The sequence below is a fragment of the Canis aureus genome, chromosome 22, assembly GCF_053574225.1.
Source record: "Canis aureus isolate CA01 chromosome 22, VMU_Caureus_v.1.0, whole genome shotgun sequence".
Classification (NCBI taxonomy): Eukaryota; Metazoa; Chordata; class Mammalia; order Carnivora; family Canidae; genus Canis; species Canis aureus.
This window is the reverse complement of record NC_135632.1, coordinates 14,086,392-14,100,258: the sequence shown is the minus strand read 5'-3', so window position 1 is coordinate 14,100,258 and position 13,867 is coordinate 14,086,392. Positions and strand designations below refer to the sequence as shown.

The 13,867-nt window shown below is 43.8% G+C and overlaps 1 long non-coding RNA gene across 1 annotated transcript in view; it reads left to right on the top strand.

Annotated features, from left to right (window-relative positions):
- Positions 1–3,194: 3,194 nt before the first annotated feature.
- LOC144293777 (uncharacterized) overlaps positions 3,195–13,867 on the top strand; it is a 43,008-nt gene continuing 32,335 nt past the window's right edge. The window contains exon 1 of the long non-coding RNA XR_013361065.1: positions 3,195–3,576. This is a non-coding gene — a long non-coding RNA (uncharacterized LOC144293777). The remainder of the gene's footprint in view (positions 3,577–13,867) is intronic.

The following is a 13,867-nucleotide window of genomic DNA, read 5'->3' as shown; positions in this document are numbered from 1 at the left end:
GAGTTACATTCTGAAGTACTTGGTGTTAGAACTTCAGTGTATGAATTTTGAGGAGGGGGTAGAATTTAGCCTGTTAAAATTAATATGGACAGCAAATAATAAGCTTTTTTTTTAACTTAAGCTGTTTCTAATTTAGTTTCTGCCACTTGCACCCAAAGAACTCTGATTTACCATTCATTCAGCTCTTATGTACCACCTTGTAGACATTATAGTTTTCCTTAACTGTTTTTTTTAACCTGCACTGCTATTAACCTTTTCTTATGTTTATTTTCCTTAAAATGAGAAGTAGATCATAGTTTGTACAGTCTATGGAGCCAGATGATCGGATTAGGAGAGCTCTTCTTGTTAGTTCTTTGATAATTGGTGAAGTTCTCTACACCTCAATTTCCTCATTTGTGAAATGCAAATGATGTGAACAGGTTGTTGTGAAGATTCGATATGTTAATGAGTGTAAAGCTTTTAGAACAGAGACTGGCATATGGTGAGTTTTATGTACATGTGTGCAATTACTTATTCATTCTGAAGTCTCATTAGAAAATAACTATGTGTCATAGTTATCTACATACATGTAGATGCTTAATAAATATTTATTACCAGTTTTTAAAAAGTAACCTCTATGACCAGTGGCAGGCTTGAACTCACCACTCCAAGATCAAGAATTATTTTTTTTTATTTTTTATTTTTTTATTGGTGTTCAATTTACTAACATACAGAATAACCCCCAGTGCCCGTCACCCATTCACTCCCACCCCCCGCCCTCCTCCCCTTCTACCACCCCTAGTTCGTTTCCCAGAGTTAGCAGTCTTTACGTTCTGTCTCCCTTTCTGATATTTCCCACACATTTCTTCTCCCTTCCCTTATATTCCCTTTCACTATTATTTATATTCCCCAAATGAATGAGAACATATAATGTTTGTCCTTCTCCGACTGGCTTACTTCACTCAGCATAATACCCTCCAGTTCCATCCACGTTGAAGCAAATGGTGGGTATTTGTCGTTTCTAATAGCTGAGTAATATTCCATTGTATACATAAACCACATTTTCTTTATCCATTCATCTTTCGTTGGACACCAAGGTTCCTTCCACAGTTTGGCTATCGTGGCCATTGCTGCTATAAACATCGGGGTGCAGGTGTCCCGGCGTTTCATTGCATCTGTATCTTTGGGGTAAATCCCCAGCAGTGCAATTGCTGGGTCGTAGGGCAGGTATATTTTTAACTGTTTGAGGAACCTCCACACAGTTTTCCAGAGTAAGATCAAGAATTATTTATTAATTCTACTCTGTAAATGTATGTGCTATAATAAGAGGTTCATAAAGGTAATTTCAAATCATTATTTGGTATATTGTTCTGTCAACGTGATGTCTCTTTATAATGCTCTTTTTCCTTGTTTAATCAATGGCTGCTATAAACAGCTATAACTCTGGACCAATAAACTCTCAAGTTGATACAATAAACAAGTGTAGAGACATTTTCTTGGACCTCAGAAGCTCTGTCATTTAGAAGGAGAGAGCCTGGGGTAAAAGTTAGTGTTGCTGGCTCTGCACTGTGAGCCTGGACAAAAGTCTCGCATTCTTGTTGGCTTCTTTTACAGACTGAGGTTGAACTATATAAGCCTTAGGGTCTCTAATCCCAACATTCTATATTATCTTTGAAAGAAGATCTTATATGATCTGTTCAGATCCCTTCAAAACTACATTGTCCCTCATTTCCTACTTTGAGTATAACCTTTAGTAATTCTGACACATAGTTAGATGTATTTCTGAGTGTCTGTTGGATGAATGAGAAATAAATTATTAAACTTTGGGAGAGATCAATAGCAATTATAGTGTCTTTTGATAAGTTGAGCATTTTATTTCTAATGTAACCCTACCCCCAAAAGAAGCCTTACTGGATAAGAAAATAACATAAAATGCTACTTTATTTTACTTCATTTTAACTCCTTGGTCATTCTTAATTTCTCCAGAGTAGTCTTTTGAGTCCTGGCCCTACAGTCCATTGATAGCCAGTCTGCAGTTGTAAGAGAGTGTCTGGCACTGCCGGGAGGCAGGGATGGGGGGTGGGGGGTACCAAAGAAGTGAAATACATGATGTCCGGTCTCGTGCTCCTATGTTGTCCTGGAAACACTCCCACTAAATACTCAGAAGTACAAAGATGTGCACATTCTGATGCGTGCAAAGTAACACCACACTGCTTGCCTTCAACTAAAAGGTATTCATTGCTCGCTCTGCTCCTGGGGACCAGAGCTGAACCGGACAAAGTCCTAGTCCTCCTGGAGTTGGAATTTTAGTTAAATACACAATTATTGAAGAAAAGAAAAAAAAAAAGGTAGTCGCCCACCAGGAATGCCACCGGAGGGAGGGGGACCATGGGCGCCTCGGCCTCCCGGGGCCCGGCCAGCTGGGTCCCCGGGCCTGAGCCCCAGGCCGAGGAGGCCCCGGACCCGAGCCAACCGCCACCGGAGCTGCTCCTGGGGGTGCTGAGCCCCGGGCGCGCTGCTGGGGTGCTGCCGCGGGGTGTGCCGGGGCTGGTGCGCCCGGAGGGGGCGCCCGGGGCGCTGGGGTGCTTGGCCTAGCCCTGGACCTTGGTACCCCGGACGCCCTGCGGCCGCTGGCCCCGCCCCCGCAGGCCCCGCCCCCGCCGACAGCGGCCCCGCCTCCTGCGCGGGCCCAGGCCCCGCCCCGCAGGCCCCGCCCCTCAGGCCCCGCCCCCGCCGACAGCGCCCGCCTCCTGCGCGAGCCCCGCCCCGCCCCCGCAGGCTCCGCCCCGCAGGCCCCGCCCCCCGCAGACAGCGGCCCCGCCTCCTGCGCTAGCCCCGCCCCTCAGGCCCCGCCCCCGCCGACAGCGCCCCGCCTCCTGCGCGAGCCCCGCCCCCGCAGGCTCCGCCCCGCAGGCCCCGCCCCCCGCAGACAGCGGCCCCGCCTCCTGCGCTAGCCCCGCCCCCACTGGCCCCGCCCCCCGCAGACTCCGCCCCGCTGGCCCCGCCCCCGCCGGGCCCGCCTCCCGGCCTCCTGCGCTCCCCCGGGGCCCGGCAGGTGCGGTCGCAAGAAGCAGGGGTGGGCCCCGCGGAGGAGCGCGGTGGCCGCGCCGCGGGAGAGTGGCGGGCTGGCGGGCTGGCTCTCCGAGCGATGCCGGCCGGGCCGCCCTGGGTCGACTCCCTGCGCTGCCCGTTCCCTTCCAGCAGCGGAACAAGTGTCTGCTTCCAGGGCCCCCTCGTGCTCTGCGACGGCAGGAGCCGTTGGTGCGGTGCCCTCGACCCTGCGGGGCCAGGACGGCGGTTCTGGGCCGGTCCCTCTGAGCCCGTGTGACCAGCTCCGGCGCGCTCGTGCGGGCCGGCTGTCTTAGCCGAGGCTGACCTTGCAAAACAACCTGACCGGTGCCTTCCAGAACACCTGGGACCACTGGCCAGGACATCTCATCAGCCAAGGGCACATGCCTCCCTGGCCTCTGGGGTTCTGCTCCAGGATCCCTTGGAGGGTCCCGCTGGGCCTCCTCTTTCAGGTTCTGGAAACTACCAGAAGAAAGTTCTTCCTTCAGACCTTCCTACTGCTGTCATAGGGCAGTCCTTCCCCTGTTGGTGAGCACCGAGGAATGAGGAATGCTCTTCATCCTCCTCCCATCCCCCCCCAGACCCTCTGATTTGGCCGCAGTCCCCTCTGCCCTGTCTCCCCTCCTTTCTGCTTCGTGGGGCTTTATGGGTCCCTTTAGAGAGGGCCTCTCATCTCTGGAGTAGAATCTCGTCCTGATGGCTGGGAAAATCCCAGCCCCCTTGGGTGGCAAACTTAACCTCCTGCAGCTTCGGGACCGAAACCGGGTCTCGCAGCTGAAAGTCAAGCAGCTCAAAAAAATGTGTGGAGATCCTCAAGGACCCCTGTGATTGTACGATGTATATAACATTATCTTTTAGGGGCACTGGGTGGCTCAGTGGTTGAGGGGCTGCCTTTGGCTCAGATCATGATCCCAGGGTCCTGGAATCCAGTCCCACCCACATCGGGCTCCCTGCAAGGAGCCTGCTTCTCCCTCTGCCTGTGTCTCTGTCTCTCTCTGTGTGTCTCATGAATACATAAAATCTTTTTAAAAATACACAAAAACATTATTATTATCATTATTATTATTATTTAAGATTTCATTCATTTATAATGATAGAGAGAGAGAGAGAGAGAGGCAGAGGCCAAGGGAGAAGCAGGCTCTGTTCAGGGAGCGGGCTCGGGGACTTGATCCTGAGATTCCGGGATCACACCCTGAGCCAAAGGCAGAGGCTCAACCGCTGAGCCACCCAGGCATCCCAACAACATTAGTTTTTATTTTGAAATTTTCCGCAAACATTGAGAGGATGATATATCGGCAACAACTATCTGCCAATCATATGTAATAAGTTTATTATTTTGCCAAAAAAAGAAAGAGAGAAAGAAAGAAAGAAAGAAAGAAAGAAAGAAAGAAAGAAAGAAAAGAAAAAAGAAAAAAGTGAACCCAAAGTGAGGGTTAATCTCCATTAGCTTAGTGGGCAGATTCAAACCGGAGCAGCACAGGGCAGTCTCCTCAGGCTGGGCAGCTCTGTGGTGCTACAACATAGTCTTAACCACTCTGGGAGGCAGCAGTGCATCTTGTGTATCTAACGGGGCTGGTCATTGTTTAACAGACCCTTCTCTGTACAATATTATTTTCAATAATAATGAAATGAATAATCATAATAAAGGACAGAAAAGAAACAGTGAGATTTTTCTTTTCTTGATCTTTGTATGTGTAATCATGTCAGTAAAAGGAAATAATGAAGTAATAAATTAGTACAGGATCAAAGAAGAGGGAAAGGTAATGGATTAATATTTTTAAATTGCATTAGTTTTTTTCCAAACGAAAGGGAAAAAGCATATGCCCACATACTTGTCTGCCACAGAAACGAGTAATAGCATTACAGGCTAACAATAATGACTAAACGAGAAACATGACAAAGAGGGATCAGTTTCGAATTTTAAAGATACTATTCAAATATAGTAATATATTTCATAGTTGAGAACTTGCACTTACCAAACAAAAATATTATAGCTTGCAGTTTGCACTGTTTCAAATTTGAATCATAAATAAAAGCTCCAACCGGTCACATAGAATGAGAGAATTAAATGGAGAAAGAATTGAAGTAGCGCAAGTTCTGTTATTATTGCTAATGTCATTACTTCTTTCAAATCAAGTGTTTAAATGCAGAAGCAGATAGTTCCACCCAAGTTGGAGACATACAATGCACCCAAAGGAAGCATGAATGATTCTGAAACCATAAGCAATGTAACTCTCAAACAAACACATGTAGATGGGTCGGTTTATGCCGGGGCTTCTCTGAGTTAACTTTTATGTGCCATACAATGCTTATGGAAAGATAAAAAGTGCTAATTTTATTTATCAAAAAATTGAATACTAACTGCCGAAATTGTTTAGAACTTAGACCAACAAAAGGTTTTGGGAGAGGAAGAGTATTTTACATTGTGTCTGACATTGTGTAGAATTGCTGGTGCGTGACTATAATTTTTTAAAGCAGACCAACTTTTAGTCTGTTTTATTATTTTATAATTCTCTACAGACAATACATGCCCTTATTGTTTAAGACCACTCCTATCACTACTCTTGGGACATCCATGCCATAGGAAATGAGGAAAGATAATATAGGAACTATAACTTAGAGCCAGCTGTGTTTAATTTATTCCTTTCCCGATCCAGGCCCAGTGGAGACAGCCCTACAGAGGGACCTCATGAAGCCCCAGTGGGCATTCTGGATCTTGAAGCAGGTTAAGGAGACTGCTCTGGGTTGCCTTTCATAGGTTTTGAAATGGTACTATAAGTGGTTTATCTATTGGGTGAGTGCAAAATAGGAGTTAGGGTGTGTATTTGTGTGTACGTGCATATGTGTGTGCATGAGGCTTGAGGTTAGGGAGGCTGGTGAAGAGCAGTAGGATTACACATAAGGTGAATTTGTGCCCTCTCCTGGAAACGATGGGAAATTTTGGTTTTAAAATGTGGATTTAAGTAGCCTCTTCTCTTCAAGAGGTTCAAAATACTTTGCAGATACTATTTAATTCATATTTTCGGTTTTCCCTGTGAGTTTGGCAAGAGATACCTATTGCAGTTTAATAAAGAGGAAATAGGAACGCCTGGGTGGCTCAGTGGTTGAGCACCTGCCTTTGGCCCAGGGCCTGATCCCGGGGTCCCAGGATCGAGTCCCGCATTGGCTCCCTCCCTGCGGGGAGCCTGCTTCTCCATCTGCCTGTGTCTCTGCCTCTTTCTCTGTGTCTCTCATGAATAAATAAATAAAATCTTAAAAAAAAAAAAAAGAGGAAATTGTGATAGGGATATTCAGTTATTCCCCCCTCCCAGGGTGAATTTATGAAACAAGAGATGAACTTTAGATGTATGCACAGGAAAGGGAAAAAAATCAGACCAAATCAATAACAAGTGATTATTTAAAGCTGTTGTTTAGGAGTATGGTATGACAATATCTGGTACAGTCGAAGCTTCCCTGTGACCCCCCCCCCAGTCCACTTGTAGAGTACACCCAGGGGACATCTATATGTGTACAAGTAGACACGTATTAGAACATTCTGACGAATGTATTGGTCTACTCAAGACTACTGATGACTCTCCAGGAGGACCACCTTCTGGGCCATGGCTGTGGAAGCCATGCTGGTGGAATGGGCCTCCTGCTCAGACAGCTGGGCTCCAGCTCTCCAAAGTCACCCAGGGCACAGCCCAGTCATCACCCATCCTTGTGCCTCACACTGCAGGCCTCTCCGTTCCCACCCTGGGCCTCCATATCACCACCAAGGTACAGGATACAAGAGGACTGCTGGGGCACACTGGCTTGATAGGGCCCAGGAGGCTGGTTTGTGTCTGCTCAGAGGTTGGAGGTTGCTGCCACCACTTCTTTGTGGCTGCAAAGGGAGCCAGGACACAATGGCAGAAGTGCTAGGGATTCATACCCAATGAAGCGGATTTTAACCACTGAGAAGTAAAGGATGGGAGAGAGCCATAGACAAATTCTTCTCCTTCCTCTCCCTTTAAGGACTCATCTGAGAAATGTTTCCACGAGGCTTCCCTGGAAACGTCCTACATCACTGAGCAACCAGTTGTGCTTTTTAGTGAAGTAGAGGGCCAGTTCCAGGACTTTGCTTCCCCTCCTTCTCGCCTCAATGCCCTGTCTCCATTCTTGTTTCTTGGGTTTATATTCTTCCAATAAAGCTTTAGAATGTAAATTTTGCCTCAGGCTATAATTTCCGGGGAATTCAGACAGTGTTTACTGAAGCAAAATTGTCACAATGCTTAGACATTGTTCTAGGATCACAAAAATTAATGAAACCATTGGAACAAAGAAAAAGAAGGAAAAATAGAGGAAAAAGGAATTTCAAGCTGAAAACTAAAATTATTATTATTTTTTAAAGATTTTACCCATTTATTCATGAGAGACACAGAGAGAGAGGCAGAGACACAGGCAGAGGGAGAAGCATGCTCCCTACAGGTAGCCCGATGCAGGACTCGATTCCAGGACCCCAGGACCACGCTCAACCGCTGAGCCACCCAGGCGTCCCTGAAAACTAAAATGAAAGCAAACATGGACTTACAGTGCAAGGGACAGCCCATGACTTAGAAAGACTTCACTTCTGTTCTTTCTCTGCTGCTCACTCACAAGCTGTCCTGTAAGCTTATATTTTAAATCATTGCAATATTGTGAAAAGCTGTCAATTCCTTAAAACATGCTTAAGTGTATGGATGCCACTGATTAGTCTAGAAAAGAAAAACAATATTCAGAAGAGTAGTTGCTACTCCAGGTACAATTTTAACTTTAATACATTTTATTTTGTAAAATTGACCAGAATTTCAGAAGTTTGTCCAAGAATTCTGGGGTCAGGTGACCTGGGATTAAAAACTCAGATCAGGGATCCAGGGCGCGATCCTGGAGACCCGGGACCGAGTCCCACGTCGGGCTCCCGGTGCATGGAGCCTGCTTCTCCCTCTGCCTGTGTCTCTGCCTCTCTCTCTCTCTCTCTCTCTCTGTGACTATCATAAATTAAAAAAAAAAAAAAAAAAAAGTAATTATTTAAAAAAAAATAAAAAAAAATAAAAACTCAGATCAAAAAACAAACAAACAAACAAAAACAAAAACAAAAACAAAAAAACTCAGATCTAACCATCTTATAAAAGTCACTATATCTTTTTAAGCCTCAACTTTCTCTTCATTTAGGTAAAGATAAGATAGTCCTTAATTCTTAGGGTTGTCTTGGGTTATAAACGAGATTCAGTGTCTGGCATACAGTACTACATAAACATTATCATTACCCGTTATAGCCCCAATGAGGAAAATCAATTCTTTGTGAGCAGAAATTGGTACTGAACGAAGCTACATTTATGTTTGTTATCTTGAGAAAGATGAATTCCAGTTGGAGCTTTTGCCATGGGAACAGTATATGATTTTTTTTTATCATTTTAAGTGTGTATGTGTGTATGAACTTATTTAACCCGTTTTACTGAGCATCTACTGTAAGCCTGGCATTTTTCTTGGCATAAGGATGGATGGAAATCACGATAGATTAGGTTTCTGTTTTCAAGGGTTTCTAATTCATAAAAAACATCTCATTACTGTTCTTTTTCTTAATTGTTTGCTATTTCAGGAGATGTTCAGCATTTGGTAGGGTAATGAGAGATCAACACCCCAGGACAGATGAGAAAACCTGAGTTTCGTAGTTTTGATATGCCAGATGCTATTTTGAAGGAAACCAAGAAATGTGTGTTCTCAGGGAAGGTGTGGAAGGGGGGGCAAAAGGAGACCACTGTTCAAATCCCAGAGGAGACAGATGCTGGCAGTGGTCCCAGGAAGGTGTTGTTGCCAGAAGTGTTGAGGGCGTGGACAAAAACAGGATCACATCAGGGATGGTGCTTTGTCAGAAGTCCTGTCCAACTGGGTACTTACGTTGCTCTCCGGCATTCAATGGGGAGAACTTAGGTCATAGGCCCCACTAAAATTTCTGTCTTCCCAGGGGTGGGATTTATCTTCTTTATAGCCAAGGAAGCAAAGTTTGATTCTGCTCCTCCCCCACTGCCTGATGCTCACCTCTTGCCTTCCTGTCACAAGCCAGGTCACCATAAGCCCACAGAGAACTTCCCTTCTCCTTGGGAATTACCAATTCTGTGAAACTAATTGTCCTAAACCATCTATTTCTATAGACCAGTGTATGAGGAAAGGTCTTTATCAGACTATCTTTTAAAATTAAAACTCACCTTTATTTGCTCACTGGGCTCTAAAAACACTTGCCCCTCCCCCCCCTTTTTCCCTATTCTGCAAATATGTCATATTTCTGTTTCAGGGTCTTAGCATATGCTGTTCTCTCTCCCTGGAATTTGCATTCCCAGATCATCATATGACAGGCTTCACACTGTTTAGGCTTGGTCTAAAAGTCACCTCTTCAGAGAGGCTTTCCCTGACTACCCTATTTAGTGTCAATCACCCCACTTGCCACCCAGACACTAATTATCTTATTTTTTTTTAAGATTTTATCTTATTTATTCATGAGAGACACACACACAGAGAGAGAGAGAGGCAGAGACACAGGCAGAGGGAGAAGCAGGCTCCATGCAGGGAGCCTGACGCAGGACTTGATCCCGGGTCTCCAGGATCCCACCTCCAGTCGAAGGTGGCGCTAAACCGTTGAGCCAATGGGGCTGCCCTAATTATCTTATTCTTTCTCTCCTCCTCTCTCCCTCCCTCCCTCATGTTCTTTCTCCTCCTCCTCCTCCTCCTCCTCCTCCTCCTCCTCCTCCTCCTCCTTCTTCTTCTTCTTCTTCTTCTTCTTCTTCTTCTTCTTCTTCTTCTTTTTTATGCTTCAGGTAAAAAACAGTGAGTCAATCATATGCCTCAGTTCATGGTGCACTATTATTCCTGTTCTTTCATGGATATTTCTCTCATTCAGCCCTGGTTTCCATTTTCTTTTTTTTTTTTTTTAATTTTTTATTTATTTATGATAGTCACAGAGAGAGAGAGGGAGAGAGGCAGAGACACAGGCAGAGGGAGAAGCAGGCTCCATGCACTGGGAGCCCGATGTGGGATTCGATCCTGGGTCTCCAGGATCACGCCCTGGGCCAAAGGCAGGCGCCAAACCTCTGCGCCACCCAGGGATCCCTGGTTTCCATTTTCATTCCCTCCTCTTCCACATAGGTATCCACCATAAGATATAGATACATATACCCTTTGATATATATGCAATAACGTAAAATGTCTCGTGTTGTTTGGTATGTGTTTTAAATTTTTATTAATAGTGTTGTGCCATAGACCTTATTCTATTTATGTTTTACAATTAATAATGGGTTTTAAAGATCCATATGTATTTGCTATATGTCTCTCTGGTTCACTGCTTCCAAGTGAATCCCTAGCATTCTGTAGTGTCCATTTATCACCTCCCACTTCAGGATGAGCTCCTCTAAAGAGCTTTACAATGACTATCCTCATCTTTGCCCCTTTATAGACTCGGGTGAAAATTGATCTGGACATATATCTGGGGAGGGATTGCTGGGCCATATGCATGTACATACTTATATAAATGCTTTACATTAATATTAAAATCACTCAATCCTCACAATAACCCTATGATGTAGGTATTATTAGTATCATTTTACCAGTAAAAAAAACTGAGTGGTTAAACCTGTTATAAGGTCATTAATGACAGAGCTAGGCTTTAAACTTGTAGATGACTCCCTCCAGGAGCCCCCGGTGCCACAGTTGGGCTATCCTACCTCTCACCCCATTCCCATATGCTTTACACAAATGCCCCTCAGAGAACCACCACTGTCCTGCCCTTTACTGAGATTATCCCCCACCCCTCCATTGGTAATCCCATAGCTCTCAGGCTGTGGAAGGGATGGATGGCTCCATTGTTATCTTCCTCACCCTGGCCAGCCTCTGGCACTGTTCTGATGTTATCCGGCCATCCCTGTTTAGCTGCTACTTTGCCTCAAGGCGATGCTTTTCAAGAATTTTGGTAGGGGAGAGATAACAGCCCTCAACTCTCTCCCCACCACACCCCCCAATGGTGACCTTCTCTGCTTCATCTGTGTTTGCCCATAATAGTCACAGCCACCCCTTCTCTCAACCCAGGGTTCCTAGTGCTTCTTGCCTAGATTTATACAGATTCGAAGATTCATATACTTCCCTCTTGCTTCTGAGACAACATCAGGTTTGATGTTGCCTTACATTCTTTAGAACCCTAACCCAAGACCTTAATTGTCATCTTTGTTCATTTACCTCTTTATTATCTGTTACCCTCACTGTAAGACTGTAAATGCATTGTGAGCAAGGACTTTGTCTTATCTCTGTATCTCCAGTGTCAGTTCAGTTCCCAGCAAATATAGATTAAGGACGATGTAAGAAATAGCCTTGTTTTCCACACAATTCATTGTGCTTCTTGGTTCCCTTTATTTAAGATTCAGGGATCAGAAAGACATAAGTACAGCTTTTGTTAACTTAATAGATGAGACTGTGGATAATGTCCTTTATTTGTGCCTCATGGGGAGGAGGCATGTTTGCAAAGAGATGGCTGCTCTATGAAGTAGAATATAGACTAAACTTATTTGATATTTTATATCAGTGGTTCACAAAGTGTGGTGTGAAGACTCCTTGGAGATCCTAAGATCCTTTCAGGGGATTCATGGTGTCAAAATCATGTATGCACAAAAGATCTGTTCAAAATTCAGGATAGACCAATGTATTTTAAGATAAAAAGAGTGCAAAATATTCATCAATATGGTTTCAGTTTCCACACAACAACTAAGTTTTAAGAAACCACTGCTTTTTAAGTTTTGGTATAGTAGCACAGAAGAATATCTTCAATGATCTGAAAAGCCTATTAAAATACTATTCAAGCCACCCCCCCAAATAATGCACTTTCATTTTCCAATATCATATCTGTATGAGGTCAAATTTTCTTCATATACTTTGATAGAAATAATGTATTGCAATGAATGTAAGTAAAATTAAAGCAACTATGTGACTCTAGTTGTCTTCTATTGAGCCAGGCATTAAAGAGATTTATAAAGGTAAAACAGTGCTACCTTCTCACTATATCTTTTTTAGTTCTGGAAAATGTAGTTATTTTTCATAAGAGGATGTCATTTATGTTATTATACAATGGGTTTATTATACACACTCTCTATAGTTAATTAATTAATATTTAAAAATCCCTCAGTTTTAATTTCCAAATTATAAATATCAATAAATATAACCACCAGAGGGATCCCTGGGTGGTGCAGTGGTTTAGCGCCTGCCTTTGGCCCAGGGCGCAATCCTGGAGACCGGGGATTGAATCCCACGTCGGGCTCCCGGTGCATGGAGCCTGCTTCTCCCTCTGCCTATGTCTCTGCCTCTCTCTCTCTCTCTGTGTGACTATCATAAATAAATATAAATAAATAAATAAATAAATAAATAAATAAAACCACCAGAAATAGCTTTTTGGGTCCCCAATAATTTTTAAGAGCATAAGGGGGCAAAAAGTTTTAAGAACTTGTACTTTATCTTATTGCAGGGAGATGAACCACAAGTTACGAACTACCTGTGGAGTCTTGGTTTTCAGAACCTGGAGTCTTGATTTTTAGGGGCAATGTTTATGTCTTAAGTCCAATTCATTCCCAGAAAAAACTGATACAAATAATTTGAAAATAAGCTAATTCTATCAACTAGATAGTAATATGAAACAAACATCCATAAAATCTCAGAAGCATATGAAAATAAAATATTTTCATAGCTCAAAGATTGAGGGGTTGAGGGCAGCCCGGGTGGCTCAGCGGTTTAGTGCCCGCCTTCAGCCCAGGGTGTGATCCTGGAGATCTGGGATCGAGTCTCACGTCAGGCTCCCTGCACGGAGCCTACTTCTCCCTCTGCCTCTGTCTCCGTCTCTCATGAATAAATAAATAAAACCTTAAAAAAAAAAAAAGATTGAGGGGTTGAGAGCATCAAGGCTGCTTCTTCTTCTTCTTCTTCTTCTTCTTCTTCTTCTTCTTCTTCTTCTTTTTAAAGATATTTATTTATTTATTTATTTATTTATTTATTTATTTATTTGAGACAGAAAGAGAGAGAGAGGCAGAGACAGAGGCAGAGGGAAAAGCAGGCTCCCTGCAGGGAACCTGATGCAGGACTTGATCCCAGGACCCCGGGATCATGATCTAAGCCAAAGGCAGATGTTCAACCACTGAGCCACCCAGGTGCCCCAGCATTAAGGTTTCTGAGGCCCAGGCTTGGAACTGGAACACCTGCACTCTCTTATTCCGTTGGCCAAACCCAGAGTTGAAGGACTCAGTCTAAGGGGAGTTGATGCAAAGTCACATTGCAAAGAGATGGGTACAAGGAATAGTGAAAGATGTGGAGGCATTAAAGTGCTCCACTACACAAACTGTGTAAAATTAAGATGGAAATCCAACTTTCTAGTTACTGTTGTTTAACATGCTTTCCTTACTTGGATCCTTGGAAACTTCGAAGTCTCTGAAATACTTATTTTGCTGTTGTTTTAAATTCATCATAAACTCCTTGTAAATAGACACTCAATCCACAAAACTTGGCTTTGGCCAAGTTCTAAGTTAATTATGTAAATCAGTTACTTATTCAACTCCCATTGGATGACCAAAAAGCCCCAAAAACAATTTCTTTATAGTGCTCATCTGCAGATGATGAGGGAGTTAGAAAAGATTGGTCTCTAAACCACTGAGCCACCCAGGTGTCCTAAATTCAAAACTCTTTAAAAGTAATCCCTATAGCTCCTGTTATGTGAAAGATAAATATTTTATTCTCATTTTGTGTAAAAATTTAATGAGTGTGCAAAACTAAAACAACTGGTGAAAAGTCTAGTTAT